Below are 17,869 nucleotides of genomic sequence, written 5' to 3' on the forward strand. Positions count from 1 at the left end.
CTAATGATGCTGTAAAAAGCTTTTCTGCTCACCTCTCTTAGGGAAGATAATTTCTAAAGCAAGTCATGAGCATTCCGGGCTTGGAGGAGTGAGTGACAGGCACAGTGCCGTATGCAATTCTTCTCATGGCCATGAAACCATCGAAAAGCAAAGAGGCTCTCATGGGCTTTGTGGACCTCCAGTCCAGCATTGTATCTCCATGCATTCTCAAAGAGTGAGGGAAAGGCTGGACTCAAACCAATTAAAGCTGTAGGGCAGAACAGTAGTTATGATGCTGTCATATGGAACTGCTTGGAAGACATGATTTATTTTGGATTACATTGGTTTCAACCGGTATAATATGATCTTCCTGATCTTTCTAGGATATGTAGACAAAAAGTCTAAATATGGTTTTACTCATCTTTTAATTTAGAACTACAAGCGTTTTGGTGACCTATGAAATTATTTTAACGATCTCTGCACAACACTGAGCTGTCAGCACTATAAATGTCATCCCAACTGAATATTAGTTTCCATCACGGTCACTTAGCCTCACCAGCAGAGCTGCCTCCATGTGAATGTCTTCTCTGTGTCAAACTGTGGAAATGGTCACAGTTGCCAAGAAGCATCAGTCAAACATCTTCATAATACTCCATTTAAAGAGAGAGATGCCAACACGATGTCTAGGAGCACCGTGACTGCAGCTTGCCCTTGGAGCTTCAGGCACAGCAGTCGGTGAATGATTTGCATGCAGACCAGTGTTTTTATCTCTGATGATTAAAAATATGTTCCAGCGTAGCTCATCTTAGCTGACATAGGCTTACCCTTAACTGTCCTTATTATAGCACTAGGAAAAGTCACAGGGTAAGGGGAAGCGCTCCAGAGAATGGGAAGTGTGACAAATTGAATTTGATACAACTTTTGACTGCTGGTACAAGATGAATATGGACTCGTCACACGAGGCTGCTCTCTTGTTCTTATAAAGAAAGCAGTGAAGATGTTTGACCGGGGCCTGTATTTATCAACAGAGAGAGAAGTTATCCGATGGTATCATTTTTGTCCGACAGGGAATGCCTGAGCCAGGTTTAGGCTGTAAGGATGCTTCTAAGATACTGACAAAGAGTAAAGTGACAGAATTTGAAAATAAAGTGAGGGGTGAGGTGACACAGGAAGTGTGGAAAAAGTAAGTTGTAGAACAATTGGGCTTTGAACATTCAAATCTTAGAATCAGTGTTAAAACTCCCAAAAGGTTTGTATACATTGCTCTTTAGGTGGTTAATTATTTTCTCTTCAGAGTTAGGATCTTATCACAAAGTTCAAAATTACTGCATTTGTCTTATCCCACATTTACTTAGTAGTTTAAACGTGGCAAAACATTTTGCTGCATTTTGGATTTCTTCTTGTAAGATAGACAAGACATGGTCACAGGATTTTTCCAGCACTGTTGCATGGTCTTTCTGCCACATACAGGTTTGAGAAAGTTACTTAAGATTGCCTTGCACTTGCATTTGATGTAAATTTGATGTAAAATTTGATTTTGTATATATGAAATTTCAGCTGATATAGATTCAGTGTAAACTGGCTGTTTTTTCCAACTTGGGATAAAAATAAGGTGTGGAAGCTGTGTGTTTCACAGAACTCTGCATGCATACCATCACTGAAATAAGTGAGGCAGCCCCTGGTGGTGCCATCGTATTCTGTGGGCTCCTGGAGGGATGTGTAATAGTTCAGAGCCCTCGCATCTCGTGTACAACTTCATTTTGCTCCAGAGCACCTCTTTAAAGCCTCTTCTCCTTGGCTTTTTGTGGCTCAAGTCTTTTCCGTACTTAACCAAGACAGATTCCCTTTCTTCCCAGCTAGTTGAACATGCAGTTGCCACAGCCTTTTGAATCAGAGGTGTCTCCTTTGAAGCCCTGAAAAAATCTCTTAACTCAGTGAACACAAAGCTAAGCAAGTAGAGGCGTTTGTAGTGTGTCAAGAAGGTTCCATAGGCATCACATCCACAACAGTTAATGAAATCAAAGAGACTGCTTAAGAAATGTTCCATTCTTCCTGGGTGCTCTGGTTCTGCTGGCTTGGGTTGGCCCCAGTGAGAGAGCGTGCACTGTGGTACCCAGTGGCCATACCCAGTAGCCCTGTGTCCAGGGCTCATCCAGGGCATAAGCAGTGCTCTGTGTGCCATGATACAACCATCACTGCCACCGCCCTGGGCTTGGCAGGAGCAGGCACAGCTCCCACGCGCTGCGCTGTGTGCCACTAAATCCTGGCGAGGGGCTGACCCAGCTCCTCGTCCTTCGGAGCTGTGTTTCTTCCATTTAAGGGAGAAAGCAGAACATGCGCTGTGCTCCACTGGAAGCCTGGATGGCAGTGAGCAAACGCTGTCAGGGAGCTCCTGACATGCAGCACTGAGATAGCAGATGTCTCAAATGACTGGGATTCCTGCGAGCCTTGGTCAGTATCACAGACGGTTTCCAACTGGGCAAAGTACAATATTTTCCCTCCGCTTTTTATGAATGGCCGTATAGTGTGGTGCTTGAGTCAGAGTCCTCCGCAAAAGCCATTCATAAAAATAAAAACAAAACAAAACAAATACACACAAAAATTTTCTAGGTCCAATCTGGAGCCACTGGGTGCCAGAGGCTGGGAAAACACACTGGCAGCTCAAGTCCCAGCTATCACTGAAAGTATTCAAGGGGCTTTCTGGTGGTCTGAAAAGTATGAAGTGCTGTGTGGAAGGGCAGCTGGTAGAATTATGGTGACACATACTAGGCAGAAAGCCAGGGCTGGCCTTGTTTCAGACATTGTCTTTCCTCTCATTGAAGTGTCAGGACCTAATTCATGGAAAATTTGGTGAGTTGGCAGCTCTTTCAGAAGATTTCATTGAGCTACAGTGTGTGAGAGTCACATGAATGCGGTGCACGCAGCCAAAAATATATGGGGATTTCTGAACAGGAGAAAGCAGTCAGCCGCTAAGAATGTCTGCAGATTTCATAGGGCTTGGGAGTAAACGTACACAGGTGTAATCAGCAGGCAAGGAAAAGAAACAAAGCAGAAAAACCTTTCAGATTACTGAAGAGCTCCGTGAATTCTGCAATTATGAAGGATTTCTTTGAAACAAATAATTTCTTTGTCCAAGAGCAGCAAATGCCCGTAATCAGTTCAGGGCTTGCAGCCCACCTGGAAAAGGTGTCAGGAAAATGTGTGCCTTGCTAATCGCTTCTCCACTGCAAGGGAACTTAATGGAAAAGAAAAAGATCCGCCTCAAAATTTAAAGACAGACCCAATCATTGCTTTCTTCTTTTCTTTTCTTTTTTTTTTTTTTTTGGTTCAATTATTTATGTGAAAGCAGAACTTAGCGCCTGAGGCAGAGGTACAAAAATAAAACAGCAATAAGATTCCACTGAATTACAAAAATGACTGCAAATAAACAAAGCATCTCTTGTTAAAGTGGGATGCTGGTGGTGGGCAGTCTGAATTGAATCAGTTACATTTAATTTACATTTTCATTGATCCTTCCCACTGAAATACTGCTCTGAAAGGCCAGTTACACTAAACTGTTTATTCAGAAATATTCCAGTTATTTCCTACTACACTGTCATGAAAATTAGGTTTTTGGCTATCTGGAGGGACAGGGTGTTGGCTTCTGCCCAAGCGAGGCACTAAAATCACGACTGGGATTAGGAACAGGCAGGAAGGAAGGGCAGGAAGAAAATCATTGGGTACCATTCATATGCTTTGAAAACAGAAGATCCTGGGGGGTAGAGTGGGGGAAGGCTGCTTTGCCCCACTGAAATAAGAAAAGCCCTTTTGTGCTCACGGTGTCAGGATTTCTTCCCTTATCTGTGATCGTATTGTTCCGTACAGCTCCTTGCACCCACAGGGGTCACACCACCAGAGCCGTGGTGTATTTTAAGTATGTGGATGTCAGTTCCCTAGCTGATACTCCTCTTCCCTGCGGCTCCCTGCAGCTCCAGGCGATGAGATGGGATGAAGGGCCCTGAGTGGTATTCCCAGCTTGTCTGGGACCTTGTTTCCCATTCCCAGGTGGGAGCAGCCAGCCCCTCAGCCCCTGGCTGTGCCACCAGCTCCTGCGTGAGCCGGTGGACAAAGCCCCCATGTCTCCTGCTCGTGTGTCCAGCCAATCCAGTGATAGGCATCCCAAAACTTCCCCAAGAAGCTTGTGAGGCTCATCACCTCTTTCATTTGGAGCTCCCAAACCAGAGCCTCCTGGGGCCAGAGGCACGTTCAACCTCGCTGCTGGCTGCAACAAGGCTGGCTTTGGTCTGGTGGGGAGCCCTGCCTTGGGAACAGGTCCCTCACCTCTGTACAAGCAGGTCAGGAAGGAGGGCTTACACATGACTCATCACTGAAAGAGTGTGGAAGAGGGTGCATAGCATAGCATTCATTGAGACAGCAAAATCTGGCTATAGAACTGGGCTGTATGAAGTAAAGCAGCAAAGTAAATCCAGCCATGCCATAGAAGAGCTGGTAGTCATAACATGCTAAATCAGACCTCACCTTGAGTTTACTTATACAAATTTAACATGTTCCACAGCCAGAGTAATCAGAGCAAGATCTTGATAAGTGTAGGACTCTAAGAGCTGGGTACATTCATCACTCCAGTTCTGAATGTGGATTTTGCCTGTGTTTTATTTCCTATGCTGAATGGAAACTTCAGTGAATTTACTTCTCATCATGCTTTCTTTTTTTGACTTTTCAGCCTCAACAAGTGGTTCAAAAGAAGCCTGCTCAGGTAAGAAAAGCTGATTTAAAATCCTTGGACTATCTTAAATTGAATACTCCCTCAGTATTTAGTCTGGTCTCATTTACTGTAAAGAGTGAAGGGAAATGCATCAATAATATGAAGCAGAGGATAGCTGCTGGCTTCTTGGGCAGAACCACTCGGGCAATTCATGCAGTAGCCCTCGGGAAGGAGAGGAAGCAGCAACAGAGCTACAGGCAGAGTGCTTGCTAGGACATGTCCTCCTGCAGTTGCCAAGTGCTGATGGCAACACAGCCACATGCATCTAGTGCAAATCTGGCTCGTATCTGTGTGTGCCCTGAACCTGAGTAACTGACGTCTGCTTAAAGGAAGGAGGGACACAGGTATGAAATCATTCTCCCCACTGGTCTGAATGAGTCTCTAAATCCTGAGTAAAATAGGCTGAACTTGATAATTAAACTGAACTCATCTTAAAGACATTTGAAGATCTTCTGTTGAATGGTATTGTTCTTTAATACAAAGTGCAAGCTAAGGTATAATGAAACCAGTCAACCACACTGCTTTCATGGCCTCTTCCATTTTATTTTGCCAGGGCACTCATTCAAAAAACAAAAAACAAGCAAACAAAAAACACAATGAAACAAAACCCCACTAACTCTTATGTAACTTTGTTACATGTGCTCTGGCAGGGAAGAGGTGTGGGCATGGGAGCAAGTCTGTCCATCCCTACTTGGCAGGCTCCATAGGGCAGCACTACCGTTCCTTGGTGAATATGGATGATTGCTGAGTCAGGAGCAGAATGGGCTATTGCTTTTCTGAAGAGAAGTCTGCTTTCAGAAGGGAATAATACTTTCATTTTTCCACCTTATGGTTTTAATACATTATTGTACAGTGTGCATTATAGTAATGTCTACTGCAATCTGAATTAAGAGCTGTTACATAAGAAACAGAAAACATCCTAGCTGTGAGTTGAAAGGGTGAAATGATGTAACTCTCTAAAGTATGTGTAGGAATCAAGTTTCTACAGAAGAAATCAATACGCTCACAGCAGTGGTGAATCAGTGGCACTGGCAACAATGCTAATGCCTCCTAATAGCAGAGATAACATTCAAGATGAGTGTTGTAGTGTCTTCAAGTGAGGTAAGTTTTGCAAGGAGAGGTAATGTCTTTTATTAGGCCAGCTCACAGAAGAAATGCAGCACCAGTCCCTGAGGACCCACCATCTACAGCCTTCTGACTACAACACGCAATTCAAAACACACTGAGTTGTTCTAATAAAAGATATTTCCTCTCCCTGGTCTCACTTACATCCTTCAACTGCGAGGGCCGCAGTCATGCTGTTCTTCGGATAGCCTGGTAGTAAATCTGCTGGCAGGCACAGAGCCAGCCCTCTCCTCCATGGCACTGGGGATGCAGGAGGCTCAGACCGTGCTGTGCAAGGGAGGCCAAATCCGGGAGGCAGAGATGGAGGCTGTCTGAGTGGTAATGGAGTGTGAGCCCTGGCACAGGAAGGGAAAGAGTGCCTGGAACCAAGGCTGAGCTGGGGTGCTGGAGGATGAAACGGAGCACTGGACTCCCATATTCTGATAGAATAACAAAGTAATGGCAGCTTTAATGATCTAGGAGTTTGAACTGAAGCACTGAGATTGCCAGGATGGATCTTCCCATCCTTCCTTTGCCAAAGCAGTGGCTTTGGTGGTCATGCCATGGGTGTTTCAGCCAGCCGGGTGCAGCCGCCGCTGCATCTCCCTGGTCAGAGAGAGCAAGAGGCGGAGCCCTTTGACATCCCCATTAGTAATGGAAACGTTTGCATAGAAAACTAGAAGGCATGAAAAAATGCATAAAAGGAGTGAGAAGGCTTTTTAGCAATCCGCAGTCATCACAACAGGACTAGTGGAATTAGTCTTTAAATTATTTGTGTGCCATGTCTTCACTCAGAGAACATTTCTTTTCTTTAATCCTTGGCCTGAGGGATTTTCAGTGAAATCACTGACTCGTCTTTAACCCTTCCTGGTCTAGCTAGGCCCTGATCCCACACTCCTGTTTACACAACACTGCGGTTTTGCTGGCTGTGGGTGCATGATGGGGAATAAACTGATGGCTGAGAGCAAGCACTCCTGGCAGCATCTTGCTGAGGCTGGGAGAAGAAGGAGGTAAAGCAGTGTAATCCCTGGGACAGCCAGGAGCTTCATGACGCTGGGCTGCACTGCAGTCCTGTAGCTTTTCTCCATTCTCTTTTACACTACTGATTTTCCCTTTAAAGGAGGGAGGTTCAGTCTCAGAATTAACAACACGAACATGAGCTCATGCAGGCTTCCTAATCTGAGCTGTCTAAGGAAATAATGATAAATTATATAAACATGGGGACTACATGGAAGTTCATGGAGGATAATGTAAATCTTACTCTACATACAGAGGAATCTCTTCCTTTTCCATCTGTTTCCTTCAAAATATCCTCCCAGATGGCTTTACCATGTGGCAGTCTGGATTAAGTTAGAAATGTATCCTTTCTTCATCAGTGGGGACTGAAGTGGCTGCGGTCAGGAACTGCTGTGTGGCGGTGAGCGTGTACCCCAGTCTGCCACGGTAGAAGCAGCAGAAGCTTTATCCCTGAGTGCAGCACTTCAAATTTTTGGCCTTTTCTAAACGATTTCTGTGAATGCTAGCTTATATCACTGTTGCTGTCATTCCTGCTCCTACTGCATATGCCTCTTGGTTTTGTGTTATTTTTAAAATATAGAAGCTGCAAAACCGGATCACATTCTCCTTCCATTGATGAGAGTTTCCTTCCCATCACCTTTTCCCAGGTTTTAAGCATTGCACAGAACTCTCTCATGCTCTAAATTTCTTTATCAATATCTGCTGCTAGCTTTGGGCCATACAGATACCTTTATAAACTTCTGCAATATTTTCAAACATCCCCTGAGCTATGAAGAGTGACAGTCATGCAGACAGCAAATGCAGCTGTAAATTCAGCTGGAAAGCTTTAAATAATGTAGTCTGTACACACCTCTGTGATGTTCGCTGACGCATACGCTCACACTTCCGTGGGGAAATGAAGAAAAGATAGTGAGCCTGACTGCATGCCATCAGGAAGTTTAGCACCTTCACATAAATATGTGCCTAAACCTCAAAAACAAGAAACTCTCTTTAAATCCACCGTTTCTGAAGAATGGGCAGCCAAACAAGTAATATTACCGAGCTGTGCAAAGAAACAGCCCAAACACCAATTTCTCCCTTTCCTTGTTTTTAAGCTATTTGTAGCAGCCTCTGCCATATGGGAGAGTTACACTCTTAAGTAATACAAAGGAAATAGGTATTTTTAGGAAAACATCATGAAAGCTATCAAAGTTTACTGAAAACAGGACATGTTTTATTTTTATCGTTCTGGAGAGGAGAAATCCATTGAGTGTGGAACAACCCTTTGAAAATCTTTTTATAATCTCTTCAGGAGGTCTGTTTAAATTTGAAATCTATGCAGTTTCTTGAGGTTGTGTCAGAGTCTGACAGGCAGCATATTGCTCCAAGCCCAAGTGTAATTTTCTATCTTACGCTAAGTGCATTAGTTGCTCTTTAAACAAAACAAACAAAAAATTAAATCCTAACGAGAATAAGACCAAAAAATATTGCTTTGTATTGGAAAGCAAATGCGCATTCATTGTGTTTATTCATCTTACTCAGTTCTTAGCCTTGATAGCAATTAATTTATGCATGTTAATTAGTCATAATATATATGCTCCTCACAACTTCAAGTTATTTGTGTTCCACAGCTACACCCATCACATATGCACTCAGTGTAAGACAAACAGTAAATCCTACAAGCGTCAGACAAGCTCTGCAGTCCAGGAGCTGCACTGATGATTCACATATTCATGTGCAGCTCAGCAGCATCAGACCTCGGGAGTGCAGCTGAGAACAGGAGACATGATGCTTGTGGAGCAGCTCTGACATGCTGGGATGCCCTGGCTGGTGCCTGCTGTGCCCACGTGCTGCGTCACCTCTCTGTGCCCTGCAGTGTATCTGCACTTCCACAGGACTCTCTGTACCTGCTACATGTCACACGGGATTTTTTTTCCCCTTTTGGGAAAACTCAGAGAGAAGTGTGATAGAAGAACTCGAAAGGTTCACTCTAGCAAGGACTCAGGGTTAAAAAGAAACTGCTGGTGTCACAAAAAGGCTGGCAAATCACTCACTGCCACACAGGCATACTCAGATCTCTGAGGGAACACACGGCACTGCTTGAGTCCAACCTATGTCCTGCCCACTGGGGAGCAGTGCAGCTTTTCTCATTGTAGCTGTGGCTCTAGAAACACCTTTGCCCTAGGGGATGACCTGGTACCCTGGGTTTTCATTACTCTTCCCACTTCACCCAGCAAGTTGTGTTGTGTGTTCTATACTTTTTCTGTATTTACTGATACAGAGAATTGGGAAGTTGTCAGTTTCCAGAGGGAAAAAACTTTATTTTCTGTACGTATGTGGAATTTTACACTTCCAACATAGAGTGTGTGTGTTTTTCACACTACTCCCGAACATCCTCTGAACGATTGAGCTGCCTTTCTTTTATCACTGTCATTTTTAAAGCAAACATTGAATGCTTTCCCAAAGATGGCTGTAGGAACCATCTTACATGTTCTGAAAGCCCTTGGCACCATTTGTATACATACCAACATGTGGGTATTACAACTCAGTGAGGCTGGACTCGCTGCACCTCCTCATGCACTCCCATCAGGACCAAGCCCCGGGCCCACAATGGAACCCCCAGATCAGTGCTCTCCTCCCACACCTGACAGGGCACAATGCCTTTTGGATTTTTGCATAAATAACTTCACGATGAGATAATCTATTTGTATTGACCCTTTTCCCATAGGTGTCCCTGGAAGGTTCGTTTTTCCAAAGCTTCACATTATTATCATCACTTTTTAAATCAATGTATGGTTTAATTTTCATTTTTTTAAGTTTTTGCTTTGGAAAAACCTTCCATATATGGCTTCTGAGTGTTCTCGAAACTTTTTTCTCATTTGAAGAGATTGTTTTAAGAAATGGATAAAAATACCTCATGAAGAATGGCTCTAGTTTGAAAAGTTGTTACCAGTTCTGCCTTTTCTAGCAACCCTTTATGATTGCTGGCAAAAGAAAAATGCAAAATAAAGTAACAATTAAAAATGATACCAAATTTGTGGACTAGAGCTAGAATCCAATAAATTTTGTTACCTTACCGAAAGAAAGAGCTTGCAATTACCCTTGGAGTTGTTTGAATTTGATTTTAAGGGGATCAGGAGAGTCTCTTACTTTCCACATGGTTGCAGTAGATGGAGTCTCATGGGGAGTGCCAGGCCTTAAGTCTTATTTTCTTCCTCCTTTCAGGATAGAAAGGTGGCAACTGCATGGTGTAGTTTCCAGAGAAAGATAGAAACTGTTGGTTTATGGTGATGGGGACTCTGAAGGATTTGTCTCAAATGAAATAATTAAAAAAGATTTAAAAAGAGCACAAGTTTCTGAAACAAACACAAAAATATGTGGGGAAAAATAAAGAAGTTCAATATCCAGTTTGGTGAACAGATGAAGCACTAAAGAATGAGGGTTAGAAGAGGAAGTTGGATATTTCTGATAGCAAAAAGATTGTTTTTATATGACATAACTTGTGAATAGAACCTGAATAGTATGATGCAATGAGATTTCACCTTAATACCCAAATCACTGTATAATTCAGATTTCCAAAGCTTAACTGTTTGTGATTTTCATTTATTACATAACCATGACTGAATAACATTTCTGAGACTGCTGCTTCCAGAAATTTGATTTCACATAAATTAAAGAAGCTGAAAAATTATGTAACCAGAAGAAATCAAAGAAAGAAAAAATGATCTTCAGTACACAAGTAGTATATTCAGGTATTCGGTTACTTTCAACAAATCAAGAATCAAAAATACAGTGTTCATAAGGTGCATGTTGCTGCTCGATAAGATGATCGTTTTTACATTTTTATAGTTTCTTTTATTGATGGCGGCCTCTCAGTTCCAAGCTGGCAAGCACTGCCAGCAGTTAACAATTCCACACGCTAAATAGTGTAGCCACAGGGTCAACCATTGCACATCAGTTTTATGAAAAGCACTTTTATAGAAATTGATTTTGCTCACAGCTCGTTCAAATATTTTTGTCAATTGAGCTTCTTTCTATCAGTAACAAAAACGTAAAATGAGCTCACTTGGCATTTCCAAAAGGAGCAGACAGATGTTTTACAAAGGTAGTTAAACGTTTAAGTGTGCTCCATAAACTGCTGCTTCACTTAACAGCACATCTTTAGATACTCAAATAACCTTTGTAATCCAGCCCTTAATCTTTTTGGTCCAAATGTACCAAGAGATACACAGGCAGCCCCACAGGCAGAATTTGGGAGGCTGGCTGAGAAAAGTAGCAAATCCCCAGACCATTACTTGCCCAATCTCTCTCTTGGGATCATTAGACAGCTTCCTTGCATCCAGCAGCAGTGCCCACTCAGCAGCTGCACTGCTGCAGATTTTGCAGGGGAGGTGAGGTAGTCTGCTTCTTGCAGCACTACGGTGGCTGCAGAAATCACTCTGGAAGTAGGTCCCCTGGAGAGCAGCCCAGTGCATCTCACTCGAGGGGGCTTTCAGGCTGCACATGTTGCCAAGAGAGAAGCATTATCCATGCCTCTCACTCAGCTTTGGGCTGTGGTGCAGTCAGTGATCCAGAGGTCAAAGAGCCTCTGAACAAACAAGCAGGAGGAAAACAGTTTGGTTATGTCCCAGTTTCATACAGCACCTACCTCAGTGCTGAGTTCTGCATCACCTTGCTTGGCGTGCCCATGATCTAAAAAAGCAAGCTGAAGTGCTTGTTCCCTTATACTGACTAAGGAACAGAGGTGTCCCTGTCACCTGTGTTGGAAGAGCCTCCTATGTCCTTTGAATTTATCAGTGCTGAACACTTGCAGCGTGCAAGTCCGTTTTTAGGGAAGTCTCACTGTGACTTGAACATCATCTGCTGAAACTAGATGTTGATGCTTCCGTCTCATAAGGGACTTGTGAGCATGCAGACAGTCATGTTTTGATGTAACTAAAAAGGAATCAGATCTCAAAAGATATTTTTGCTTCCTAGCTTGTTAGGAATGAGCTGTGCGATTCAGAGTCAGGCATGCTGTAATGTGCAGCTTGGAGATGCCCTGACTTTGTCAGTCATTTCTGAGTCATTTGAAGAGCAGGAGTGTCACAGCATTGCCCAGCCTGGGAGGGGTCTTCTATTCTGAGCAGTCATGAAAAGATTATGTTACCTGTTTAAACATGGAACACACAATTTCCTTGACACAAGCGCTAGCACAGGAAGCAGCCATCTAAATGCAGAGCTGGTCACACATTAGCCAATTCGATACAGACATGCTATCAGGTTGCTGCTCTATCCCAAGATACAAGGCAAGGCCTGCTCCTAAAATTCTCCATGCTGAGCACACAGAAACACCCAGAAACTCCAACTGTTGGGCAGCTCCACACATGGCACTCAGAGCAGGTGTTGCAGTTGAGTATTTGGGGGCCAGAGGGTAAGTTACAACTTTCCCATAAGCGAGCAGTATGACATCCTTGTGACTTCTCCATCTCCTACTTCTCGCCCCTTCCTGTCTGGGGAAGAAGTCCACCATGGGTAAGGGATGGCTGTGAGCAGGGAGGCCTCGTGTTTGACCTCGTGGTTGTGACCACAGATGAAAAGGGAGGCACCACATTGAGTTCAAAACCTGGCTCTGACTTGACACAAGCAAAAATCTCACTAATAGCCAGAAGAGACACGGCTGTGATGTGTGCCTGGGAAACACCTCCGAGAAGGATGGCTGGACTGGGAGCACTGTTTAAAAAATGCCAGTCAAGAGCAAATTAAACAGTGCTACTTTTACATACATATACTGTGCATTTTGGCCAAGGTTTCCAAGAGTAACAAGAGTCATACAGCTAATATTTGGGTATCCAGCTTCATGAGCGTACAGGATTCTAGGAAGTATGGGCCACCCCCTGAAAATTTGGATTATTTTAGGATGTTTCCAGAATGTTGAAATTACCAGAACGATCAGCTGTTGGACTTCAACAAAAATAATCAAAATGCTAATTAGCAAAGATGAGGTGTGTCAGAAGGCTGTGCAGACAAAAGCACTATTTTCACTGAGGGCTTCGTTACTGAGGCTCTCGTAAAGGCTCTATGTCTTTCACAATCAGCATCATTATTCTTCCACACCCAGCTGAAGTCACTGAAAGATGCCCTATTTCTTGGCATAAATATTAAGTGTCCCAGGGCTGTAATCCAGCCCTTTCGCTCCATTGAAAAACATGGGACATGGGCCTTATGTAACTAAGATTGGCTTCAGGGTTGTATGAGACAATCTTAAACAACACACACAATCCACTTTCAGGAACTGATGCATCTTTGCCTTGCCTGTTCAGGATCATATCAGTTTTGTTTCAAATTGCATGTTATGAGTGAAGTATGCTGTAATGGAGGCAAAATTAGACTAACACAATGAGGTTTGAAGTTAAGACCAAGGAAAACACATTTGTCGTCTGTTAAATAATTTGCTAGAATAGTCATTTACAGTATGTGCATACCAGCAGTATTAAAAAAGATTTGGCTAGGGAAAAGAGCAGTATACTCAGTCCTTATTAACTGATATACATCTTTAAACACGTTCTGGAAGGAAACATTAAGAAGCCAGTATTTTATTTTATTCTAGAGTTTCCATGGCATTGGGGAATTTTATAAGGTCTCCTTATTGCCTAAAACAACAGTCTTAGAATGGAAGAGTAAGAAGCATTTCACAGTCACTCTGTCAGTCACTGTGGGGTATCTGTGGAATTCAGTGAATTTAGTTCCATGAAATCAGTGCTGCCATGCTATTCTGGAGAGAGATGCAGCCTCCCTGGGCAGCCTGTCAGCACATGACACCTGTGCCAAATGTTAGGGCTGGCATGGAGCAGTGGGACTTACAAGCGTGCCTCCTCCCATGAGGCTCACAGAGAAGAACTCAGGCAAAGGATTCATTAAAGTCAGTGCAAAATGAAATAAAGAAGGACATTCTAAAACCACTTTTGCCAGTGGAACTTCCATCTTGTGCTCTTTTTGTGCTACCCCTTTGTTCTGTGACAGTGTGAAGCAAGGCAGCCAGTGAGCGCTGGTTGCAACAGGGAGGCTGCTGTCTGGAGACGAGCTGTGAGCTCACTGTTGTTGACTGCACATCTGATTTTGTTAGCATGGTGCTGCTGTACTTACAGACAGAATAAAAAGTCAGGAAGCTTCTTAGGCTATGCAGTGACACATACTCCTAAGTACTTCATGGTGAAGGCTACAGGAGTGTGTAGGCATTGACACATTGCAAAGCAGTACACGAAGGACCCACCATATGTCTTTGGGCGTCCAGTGTCTGTAAGGATCTGTTTCCCGCACATAGGACCTGAGTAAATAAACACGCTTTTCTCACAGAGACTGGAAAAAAGCCATTCAAAATGGCTGCCTATCTCTTGGGTATTTTAGCACTCACATCACCATAGCAAACTATCTCATGGATTCTGTTTCATTGGGATCCCAATGCCACAAATGTTAAATTCTTGATGAAGTCCGCTCCTCCAGATGGTGAACATCACCGTGATCTGCTGCTGATCCCATTGGAAGGCATTTCTGGAAATGCCAGAATGCTTTCAAAAAAATGTTGGCCAAAATCTCCCTTTAGGAATGACTGTTTCTTATATTAAAAAGGGATACGATACTGCCAGTGTACTTTTTTATGTTGCTTCTGATCTGTTGATGCAGTCACATTGTTAAGGGCCAATCTCTGATCTCAGGTTTGGAGGGCTATTTGCCTCAAAACAACCATGGGAAAAGAGAAGGAGGGGGAAAAGAAAAAAAAAAAGAATCACCCACATTCTACCCAAATTCAGATCTCAGATTTCCCACATCCTGGTATTTAATTTCTCACAGAGTTACCAATGATTGATCTCATGGCAGGATTAGTGGGAAGAAAAATGAGAGCTCCATTGAAACCAGACTTGAGTCTGGAAAGATGGGACATGTGAGCTCTAGGACCCAGGAGATATCAGATTCAGGGCAGCAAATGGCTTCCTCCCACCCTTTCCCCGATAATCATGCTTGTTTTGACTCAAAATCTGGAAACTGAAATCAGAAAAGCAGAGAGGAGGCAGTTACAATATGTTAGGTGGCTTGCCCATCACTTTTACAGTCTCCTGAGAACTGCTTTATATGGTGGGGCATTTACTGTAATTTATATTAGTATTTCTTTAAATTTATGAATAGCAGAATAGATTAACATTGAGATATAAATTGCAGTAATCTGTCTTGCTCCTAAAATAAAATGTGTTTTGAACACATATTTCTACCAGAAACCTTTTCTGATTTGATTAAAGAATATAGATGTGCTCAACTGGAAAAGAAACTCCCATAAAAGGCTCTACAATCAAAAGGAAATTTTCAGTATCTATTCAGTTGGACAGGCCCACACTGTTTAAATCAAACTATCTTGTTTAGAAAAAGAAAAAGCTTCTCCCTATGATCGCAGTGAAGATGGAATTTGAAAAGTTGGGTTCCTGCTCCATGCTGAAGAGGACCTTATTTTATTACCCTTCCCACCAGATGATGTGGAGATATTCAAGAAGTTGGAAAATCTTCAAATGCATTGCTCTAAATCCTTTAGGAGTTGAACATGTTAAGATGACAAGAAGTGTATGTCATTAGACCATAACTACTCTTTTTGGATTACCTGGCATTTGTAGATTTATTGGCAAGATGGCTTAAATTAGGGATATATTTTTAGCCTGCAGCATTACATAATAAAATAGCAACAGAATTTTTTGCTGTAAAAAAAGGTGGCATTGCGGGAGGGGTTCTTATTCAAACCAACACAAAGTTCCCTGATTTTGCACTCTTTGCCTGCACAGAAAGGTGCTCCACAGTTACACAATCAGTAAGGTTTCAAGGAAAGCATTCCCATTACCCCATTTTGCTCAAGAGTCATTGCCCTGCCTTTCACTGCAGACCTGCTGTTTAGTCTGAAACCAAAAATCAAACCCAGAACTGCAGCTCTCAAAGTTAAATACTCTGCATTGCTGCCAGCACAAAGCCTCACCAGTGTCTGTGTGGTAAGATCTATGATTAAACTCTTCAGACATTTTTAAAAGCATTTTACAAGTCTGTTAAGCTTTAGTGTTTTTTGTTTATTTGTTTCGTTTTGTTTTGTTTTGTTTTTAAGAAAAAATAATTTAGCTGAACTGTACCGCAGAGTCTCACATGATCTCTGCAGTACCAAATAAGCAGGCCCAACTCGCTATCTTTCTGAAATATGTTTCTCATTTGTGAGGACTTTTCAGAGCACAGATCGGGGAAGGTTGAACTGTCTGTGTTGAACTCTTTCTTTCACAAGTGGAAAAGAAGCGAAGGGAAAACCAGGGGAGCTTCAGAAAGAGCGGTGGCCACAGCCCCACTTCCCACAGCCGCGCTCCCTGCAGGCCCAGCTCCCCATAGCCCCAGCACTGCCTCACAGAGTGGGTTACATACCCAGCCATGAGCTGCTCGTTCAGGAGACCAGTCCTCGTAAAAATGTCAGTGGAGCACTTCCCCTTTGAAAGGCCCTTTCATCTTCCTCTCCCGCAGCCCCTCTCTGGTGGGCAGGCAGGCTTGACCGGGAAGCTGCCGCCTGGCTTTCCCGCATAGCTGGGCCCTAATGAGGTGTGTGCGGCTCTTGGCTGCAGGTTTTCAATCTCTTTCTTATTACTTCAAAGCTGCTGCTTCAAGGCTCAGACAAGTTTGATCGCTTGGCAAAATCTCTCAGCTGGGCCTCAAAAGGAAGATGTTTTATTTTATTGTTTATCATTATGGATAGATAGCTGGTCCCAAACCACAGTTGCCAGTGGCTCCATAAATGGAGCCGTATTGCTTTTTTAAGTGATAAAGGATTGGAGGTGAATAACTTCTGACAGTTGCTTCCTGTCTGTAAAAAGCAGTTGTTTTGGAGGAAAAAGAAATAGAATAGAAATCTAACAGATCTTACTTTATTCCCTTTTTCGTGTTCTAAAATAAGAGTAGGGAGCAAAGGGTAAACAACACAGATCTGACCATTATTTCAAAACCACTCCTGGTGTCCCTTTCCCCGGGTCTCCTCCTTGCCAGGAGCCAGAGCTTCACCATGGTTCTTCCTCTGCTACTGAACACAAAATATGCACAGGCATCAATGTTCCTTCCAGCACTGCAGGGCTCGGGAGGAAGGCAGGCCTGTTCAGGTTTACCTTCATGGACTCCATCATCCTTCTGGGCTTTGTGGTCTCCACTGCCAGCGAAATAAGAGCTTACGCAGTGGCCCATAACATTTCAGTGGATTCTACAAGCTTAGGGATTTTAAAGATTGGCATCCATGCATGCATTAGTAATTAGAGACCATTATTACAGCCTCTTTTGCTTTTGCTCCAGTTTGGATTTTGGCTCTGGGTGTGCACACAGAGCAGTTTTCTTCTGCTCTAGTTTAAAGCCTCCACAATAAGTTTGTAAGAGCAGCTCATCAGAGCTGAGGTTGCTCCAGCTCAGCTGTGTATGTTTCTAATGGCACTGCTGCCTTATTTTCTGTGACATTTTGTTTCCATTCCACCAAAACTGTTTACAACTTGTGGGATTGAAGCTCTCTAAGATAAAGTATGTCTCTGTCGGTGTTCTTACAGCACCCATGACTGTTTCAAGAACCATTTTTCACTTTAGTTCTTTCATTGTAGACTCTAAATGGTGCTTCCTTGTGAAATTGTTCTAACTAATACTGAGATTTTGCTGGAGATTTTCACTCTCCTTTTAATCACATGGGGAACAGATTTTTTCAAAGTGTTTTGACCTGCTTAGGTCAAAAAGGCACTTGCTCTACTTATATGCCAAACTGTGTTTAAGAAATCTGGCCTGATGTAATTTAGACAGACAAGTCTCAATTTCAAAAGGCTTCACCAGAGCTGGCTTCAGCATTGAGCAACATGCTTGTCAGAAACCTCACTGCTGAGTTATGTCAGGGCTGCTCTAAAATCCATGGCAAAGTTAGGCATTTGAAACAGGTTTATTCAAGCCCGTTTGTAGGAGACATTGAGAAGCAGATTCTAGGATAGGTACTTTTCAGAATATCTGTACATAGGT

The 17,869-nt window shown here is 43.0% G+C and overlaps 1 long non-coding RNA gene across 1 annotated transcript in view; it reads left to right on the top strand.

Annotated features, from left to right (window-relative positions):
• The window catches only part of LOC100545666, a 101,037-nt gene that overhangs the window by 76,948 nt on the left and 6,220 nt on the right, over positions 1–17,869 (top strand). The window contains exon 3 of the long non-coding RNA XR_792700.3: positions 4,700–4,732. This is a non-coding gene — a long non-coding RNA (uncharacterized LOC100545666). The remainder of the gene's footprint in view (positions 1–4,699; positions 4,733–17,869) is intronic.

The sequence above is a fragment of the Meleagris gallopavo genome, chromosome 1, assembly GCF_000146605.3.
Source record: "Meleagris gallopavo isolate NT-WF06-2002-E0010 breed Aviagen turkey brand Nicholas breeding stock chromosome 1, Turkey_5.1, whole genome shotgun sequence".
Taxonomy (NCBI): Eukaryota; Metazoa; Chordata; class Aves; order Galliformes; family Phasianidae; genus Meleagris; species Meleagris gallopavo.